The sequence below is a fragment of the Alligator mississippiensis genome, chromosome 1 (assembly GCF_030867095.1).
Source record: "Alligator mississippiensis isolate rAllMis1 chromosome 1, rAllMis1, whole genome shotgun sequence".
NCBI classification, from domain to species: domain Eukaryota; kingdom Metazoa; phylum Chordata; order Crocodylia; family Alligatoridae; genus Alligator; species Alligator mississippiensis.
Window position 1 is genome coordinate 474735894 of NC_081824.1, and position 7565 is coordinate 474743458.

A 7565-nucleotide genomic window follows, 5' to 3' on the forward strand; every position below is an offset into this window, starting at 1 on the left:
ACAGTGTTCAAGCACAACTGAAGTACATTCCCACTCTGCCACTAAGCACGGTGGCACCGACCAGTGACCTTCGCCCGGGTCGTCCGTGGGGGAATCCGGTGTTGGGGGGGTTCGGGGCTCCTCCACCAGCGTGGGCAGACCCTCGGGGGAGGCATCCAAGGGACCGCTGGGGTCCTGGGGTCATTGCCATTCAGGGCCCGCTGTCGTCACCGAGGGGCCGTGAGGGTCCAGAGGGGTCTGTTGTCACTCGGGGTGCTCCGCTGTTGTCCAGGGGGTCCTCCGCCGGGGAGGTGGGTGTCATCAGGCAGGGTTCCGGGCTCCGAGAGTCTCTCTGCCTCCGGGGATTGGTCGATTGTCGGGGTCCCGACATCGTGGGGGGTGCGTCAGGGTTCGTCGCCGTCTCGGGTTCACTGGTCCCCCCTCCTGGGAGGGTCCTCCGAGATCCGTAGTCGGCGGTCCACCCTAACTGGGGTCTCCTGACGTGCCTCGAACGTTCTTGCCAGTGGATCGGGGCGTCCTTGGGACCTGGGGGTGTTGACCCACGTTCCGTCCTCTGAGCCCTGGCGTTCGCCTAGTCCGACTGCGGGGGGACCCAAGGTCTTCGGCTACTAGCCCAAGCCGGGGTTTTCGCGTTATCGGGTCCGGCGAACCGTGAGACCCTTCGGCTACTCACCTGAGCGGCACGGTTGCTTGTGCAACTGGCGCTCGTTCGGACGTACTGGCGGCACTGCCTTCCCTAGCCCGTCATGACTGACGAGACCCCTTGCTGCAGCGGAGGAAGGAAAAGCAAGCTGCTACTCAGCTCACTTTTTGCTGCAGTTATTCCGGCAGTCTGCCGGCCTGGGTTGGCGCTGGTCCTGGAGAAAGTGCAATAGCAGGCCAAGCGCGGGGGAAAAAAGAAGCGGTTCTCCGTGTTTTCAGCGATTAAACAGGGTGTCTTGCCCTTTTTTACAGGAGCGGTGTGTTGGAAGGAGCACCGTGTCTGAAGTCCGCCTGCCCGCTGGACTGCCGAGGGCCCTGCGCAGCACAAGCCCCACCCCCCAAGCAGCTCCCTGGGAAACGGTGAGTTCTGCTTTTTGACACAGAGGTGCGCCGCTCCTGGAGGCGCTGCGATACCAGGAGCTTCAGTTGTGGTTGAACGCCCTTAATCACCGAGTGGGAACCCCGCTAATTGTACCTGAACAGGAGCACCACAACACAGACACGCTGCTCCTTCAGAAGCCGCTTGCCCTGTTTGCCCTGAAGCTGCTGGCCTGGCCTGGCCTGGCCTGGCCTGGCCTTCTGCGTGAACGAGCCAAGACCGGTCCCAGTACGGCCAGACGTGGCCCATTTTAACACGCCTTCCAAAAGACAGAACTCGCCGTCACATGCTGTGCAGGGCCCTCGGCAGTGCAGCGTGCAGGCGCGCTTCAGACACACTGCTCCTTTAAAAAAGGGCCAGACACCCCGTGGAAGACTGCCTGCGCCTGCGCCTGCTCCAGGGGAGCAACAAAAAGCCTGCGCTGGCAGGCAGTCTTTCAAACACCCTGAATTGTTGCCTGTGAAGGAGTCGAGGACAATTTAAATGGAGCCAAGCCTTTTCAATTCTGGGTGTGGAGCCTCTCAGTTGTTCACAGCTAGTTCACACCCAACCATGAGAACAATGCTTTTGCGTATGGCCACCAGCCACGAGGCGCCAGGCAAGCTGTTGTAGGGGGCAGTCTTGAATATGAGCCTTTGACCAGCAGACGGGGTTTGTGCGTCTCCCCTGCCCACGGGGGGCGCTCCTCTCACCGCACTGTCCATCTCCCCCTGCTCCAAGGCCACGCGATGACAAAACGATGCATGCGCTCACCACGTAGTTGGTGTGTAGCGCATCGTGCTCCAGAAGCCTCGCCTTGGTGTTGTGGCGGCCTCTGGCTCTTCCCAGGCCTTCCAGCTTTCAGTTGTGGCTCGCATCTGACCTCTGAGACGTACCGTACCGTACCGTACCGTACTGCCTGTGTTCAGTTTGGTTCGTTTTGCTTCATAACAGTGTGACGACAACATCCACGGCTTTCTGGCATCCTAAAGCCCACGATTTCTGCTGTGACAGAGGATTTCCACTGTAACAGAGCTGTTCAAAGGGGGTCACCAAGCAGGCTGCCCCTGACAACCCCCTCAGCTGCACGCTGCTGACCGCGCTCTCCATGCAGGTGCAGGCAGAGGGACCGCTTTCCTCCGGGCAGCCAGCCACCCCGCCCTCTTGAAGGCTTCGGGCGAGTAGTAGCCTGCCTGCCAGACTGCCGGGGGCCCCTGCCCAGCACCAGCCCCCCCAGATGTCTCTGAAGAAGCGACGAGATCTACTTTTTGACAGCAGCAAGTTCTCCCCGAGGGGAGGTGTACCGCTCCTGGAGGCACTGTAATACCAGACCCATGCATGGAGTGGATGGAGCAAGCTCCGAGTCCATCTCCCAGTTCCAAAAATCCATTTAATATAAAGTCCTCACATCGAGGACATATCAGATATTAAACTGATAAGAACAGATTGACTTTTATTAGTAGATGGTAAGGATGGATCCAAAAAAAGATGACAAAGCCGATAGGGAAATACAGAACGCCCGGGCGAGGGACTAACAATAAAAAGGATGGGCGTGAGGTTGGGAACGCAACTAGGTTACATGCGATACAAAGTTAGCCAACTAAGCCCGGGGGTAAGGGGAGAGGGGAGTGGGGAGGGGGAGGGAGGGGGGGGTTTCGCGACGCTGAGAGAGAAAGAAGATAGAAACACACATACCCGTGACAATGGTCCGCAACGGTGGAAGAAGTGGTCCGAAGATGAAGTGTCTCAGTCTAGATATAGTCTATCGCGGGGGTCCTCTTTGGGTGGCGCTGGGTCGTCGTCCGTTGTTGATGAGTCCTCTTGAAGCGAAGGTCCGTCTGTTGCAGAGGGGGGCGGTTCAGGCGGTCCCCTCTCGGTCCGGTCCCCTCTGGGTCAGGTCGCCGGCGTAATTGTTGCGGACGGCGTCCTTCAGGAACCTCTCCAGGAAGGTCCTCGTGCGGGGTGTCACGGTCACGGAGTCGGCGTGCGGGGCTGGCTGCAGGGAGACTGCCAGCTCCCGGCGCTCCTCGGTCCAAGTCCAGGCGCAGCCGATGCGCTTCCCGAGGCGGCGCGTGGCGTTGCGGGTTCGGCTCCACAGCGAGGCAAAGTCCCCGCCATCTCGGCCGAACTCGCCCTCCAGCGAGCCGCTGAGGAAGGTGGCCAAGTCACGTCCGGTGGGTTGCCTGCCGATCCTGTTGCGGGCGGTCTCCTCCAGGGCGCTGGCAGCGATGATACTTACCGTCGCGTCTGGGCAGGTCAGGAGGCGGAAGGCGTGGGTTACCACGGCGATGTCGCCGAGGTCTCCCATGCGGGGCACGTTGGCACCCCCCCTGCCGGTAGGGGATGTGCAGGACCTCGTTGCTGGCCCTCAGCGGTAGGTGCAGCCACTTCTTGAGCAGCCGTCGGATCTCGGCATCCGCCTTCTTGAGTGGGGTCTTGGGGACCGCCGAGCCTCTCAGGACGAACGCGACGCGGGGGATGAGGAAAGTGTTCACCGCGTCGATCTGCTAGGGGGCCAGCAGGGACGAGTCCAGTTTGTGTGCATCCTGTACAATGCCGTTGATGGTTTCCTCCGGCGTCTGCCTGGCCCGGTGGCCGGTGGGTGTCCCCAGGTGGCAGTAGGCCTCTCCGTCGCGCAGGTGCCGCATCGCCTGGCCCTGGATTGCGAGGGTGGAGTCCAGGACGCGGCTCTTCTGCTTCCCGTCGACGTGCAGGGAAGCGCACTTGGCGACGTTGAAACGCAGGCCCATCCACCTGGCCGCCTCTGACGTCACGTCCAGCATCTGCTGCAGCTGGGTGGCGTCGGGGGCGAGGAGCACGAGGTCGTCGGCGTAGGCCAGGACGCTCAGCTTCTCGCCGTAGAGGTCGAGCCCGCCGGGGCCGCCTGCCACGGCTCGAAGGAGCGGTTCCATGGCCAGGTTGAAGATGATGGGGCTGAGGGGGCAGCCCTGTCTCACTCCCGACCGGATGGGGATCTCTGCGGTTTCCCCGTCGGTGGCGCGGACGGTTGTGGTGCAGCCGTAGTAGAGCTCGCGCACCAGGTTGGTAACGCCATCCGGCAGGCCCAGTTCGCGGAGGGTGTCGAAGATGTGGCGGTGGGGCATGGACCCGAAGGCGTTGGAAATGTCCAGCCACGCCACCGCGCACTGCTTCCTGGTCCTCTGGGCGTTGTCCAGGGCCATCTGGAGGGTGAAATTGTGCTCGTAGCAGCCCTCCGTGGACATGAAGCCCTTCTGGCTTCGGCTGACGGCTCCGCCGGTCACCGCCCAGTTGGCGATGCGGCCCGCCAGGCAGCCGGCGTAGAGTTTCGCAACAGTGGAGCACAGGGCAATGGGTCTCCAGTTGCCCGGGTCGTTCGGGTCTCCCTTCTTGTGGATGAGGACCGTCATGGCCCTCTTCCAGGCGGCGGGCGTGCGCCGGAACTCTCTGCACCTGTTGAAGAGAACAGAAAGAACAAGGCAGCCCGGGTCATGTTTTTTAAGGAGACCGTACCTGATCCCGTCCTTGCCGGGGGCGGTGTCCCTGGTCCTCTTCAGGCGGGCTTCCACCTCCTGCGGCGTGAAGGCATCCTCGAACCCCTCCGCCGGGGGCACGGGGGTCAGCGCTTCGACGGTCGCAGGGCGTGGGGTGGCGGCATCCGTTGGAGGGTTGAAGACCCTGCTGAAATATCTGAAGAGAGGCTCCCGGGGGACCTGGCAGAAGGCCGAGGGTCCCTCCAGGATCTCTCTCACCGCCTTGGGACGGTTGGCCTGGTACAGCTTCTGGATCCGGAAGGCTGCTGCCGGGTCATAGCGCTGGCGCCTGTGTCGCCTCTGCGGTTGGGGCCTGTGGTCTTGTCGCGTCGCCGGTCTGTTGTTGTTTCCTCGGGGTTGGCCGGGCCGGGCGGCTGCCGAGAGCTCCTGTGTGAGCCGGGCCACCAAGGCCTCGAAAGCCTCGAAGGTGGTGGCCTGGGAGAGCTCCTCCAGCCAGAGGGTCTGCCATGGAGAGGGCATCCTCTGCTGTGGGGAGGGCTCCGCACCGGGAGATTCCGGCACGCTCGGGGGCCGGAGGGCACCCGGCGGCTCGGGAATCCTCGGCGGGACGGGGGCCTCGGGTGGCCCCGGGGGTCCTGGTGGAGGGCTGTCCTGTCGGGGCGTCGTGTTCGGTCGGGGGTCCCTGGGCGGAGGCCTGCACGGTGGCGTCGTCGGGACAGGTCTTTCTGTAGGGTGGTCCTTGGAGGTCTGGTCCGGTGGGGTGGCCGGTCTGGCGGGTCTCCGCGCCGCGGCCTGGGTGCGCCGGGCCGGGGCGGCGGACCTCACCAGCGTGCCGGGTCTCCTCTCTGCTCCGTGGCCTTGGCATACCTTTTGATGATTTTTGAGGAGCTTCAAGGCCTCGTATTCGGTGCCGCAGAGGGAGCAGTAAAAAGCTAGGCGCAGCTGGTGGAAGCGCCGCAGGTGTTTGTTCATGTCGCCGTGCGACCTGTACTGTCTCGGCGGGTGGCAGGTCGGGCAGAATAGCTTGTCCGGAAGAGGGAAGGGGAGGAACGTGAGCGCCGTAACGTCTGCTCCTTCCCCTGGGTCGTCCGCGGGGGGGTCCGGTGTCGGGGGGGTTCGGGGCTCCTCCACCAGCGTGGGGAGACCCTCGGGGGGGGCATCCTCGGGGCCGCCGGGGTCCAGGGGTCGTCGCCGTTCAGGGCCCGCCGTCGTGACCGAGGCGCCGTGGGGGTCCGGAGGGCTCCGCTGTCGCACGGGACGCTCCGTCGTTGTCCGGGGGGCGTCCTCGGGCTCCGGGGTCCTCCGCCGGGAGGCGGCTCTCTTCAGCCGGGGTTCCGGGCTTTGAGAGTCTCTCTGCCTCCGGGGGTCGATCGATGGTCGGGGGTCCGCCGCCGCCTGTCGGGGTCCCGACATCGTGGGGGGGGGTGCGTCGGGGTTCTTCGCCGGCTCGGGTTCGCTGGTCTACCCTCCTGGGAGGGTCCTCCGGGATCCGCAGTCTACGTTCCGCCCTAGCTGGGGTCTCCGTGCCTCGAGCGTTCTCGACAGTGGATCAGGGCGTCCTTGAGACCTGGGGGTGTTGCTCCACGTTCCGTCCTCCGAACCCTGGCGTTCGCCTACCGACCAAGGGGGACCCAAGGTCTTCGGCTACTAGCCCGAGCTGGGGTTTTCGCTTTATCGGGGTCCGGCGAGCCAGAACACCCTTTGGCTACTAACCTGGGAAGCACGGTCGCTTGCGCAACCGGATACCCTTTCGGACGTACTGGCGGCACCGCCTTCTCTAGCCCGTCATGACTGACGAGAACCCTCGCTGCAGCAGGAGAAAGGAAAGCAAGCTGCTAGTCAGCTCACTTTTTGTCTCTACAGTTCCGGCAGTCTGCCGGACTGGGTTGGCGCCGGTCCTGGAAATAGTGCAATACCAGGCCGGGCGCGGGGCGAAAGTAAGTGTTTCTCCGTCTTTTTTCAGCGATTAAACTGATAAGAACAGATTTTTTTTTTTTGATTTTTTTTTAATATCATAATGTTTAATCGTCTCTCCACACCATCTCCTTTTGACAATATTTCACAGAAAAACAATATCATACATAACACAATCGTAGGGGACGCCCGTCCCCTTTCCAATCACAATTTCTCCACCGTTGTATCACTGAATCCTTTTTATACATAACCATTAATTCACTCCATGACAATACATTTTTGCTCTTTTCTCATACAGGTTCTTGGGACACTTCAAACATTTACAATACATTTCCACATTGTACACAGTCTTTTCACATAGTCTTGTAGTTTCCTCCATTTTATTTGCATTTAACTTGTTTCCATCGTTCTTTATTTGTCACACACAATTCACCTTAGTTTTATCTCATTACCACTGTTTTCCCAATGTTTCATTTCCACCTTTCCCCTCTTTTCCCTAATTCCCGACGCTTTTCCTTGCCCTATTTCCCGACGCTTTCCTTTCCCTTCTTTCTCTCTTCTTCTTTTCCTTTCCCTGTCCTTACCCTATCCCGGCCGGCTGAAATAATTCCTGCCACCGAACGCCTTGCCATGCCCTACTCATCTTGCCCTTTTCTCCTTGTCCCTTTATGTAGTCTTTAATCTCGTAGTACCCTAGCTGTGTGCATTCCCTTTGTGTGAAGTATACCCCTTTCCCTACTAACAAACATCTCGTTTTCCATAATGCCACCCTCATCCCCATCAAGACCACCCGTACTTCCCATTGCCTCTCTCCTTGTTTTACCAGTCCGTACACTGCGCTTTCATATGACACCCCCTGTGCCCACCCTATTGCCCTTAGAAATTTCCCTACTCTTCCCCACACCCTTCTCGCGAACGTGCACTCCCAAAAGACGTGATGCACCGTTTCTTCCTGTGTACAGCACTCCCGTGGGCACTCCGCCGATCTCACCAGCCCCCATCGGTGTAGTACTTCCCTGACTGATAACACCCGCCTCACTATGCACCACGCTATGTCTCTATGAGTCCCTTTCCACCTTGCGTCTTCTATTCCCTTCCACACCTCTCTCACCTGCTCC

At 60.8% G+C, this 7565-nt stretch overlaps 1 non-coding gene across 1 annotated transcript; it reads right to left on the reverse strand.

Annotated features, from left to right (window-relative positions):
• Positions 1-2353: 2353 nt before the first annotated feature.
• Positions 2354-2550, reverse strand: LOC132247833 (U2 spliceosomal RNA). The gene has a single exon (XR_009459259.1). It is a non-coding gene; the product is annotated as a U2 spliceosomal RNA (small nuclear RNA).
• Between the last annotated feature and the right edge of the window lie 5015 nt (positions 2551-7565).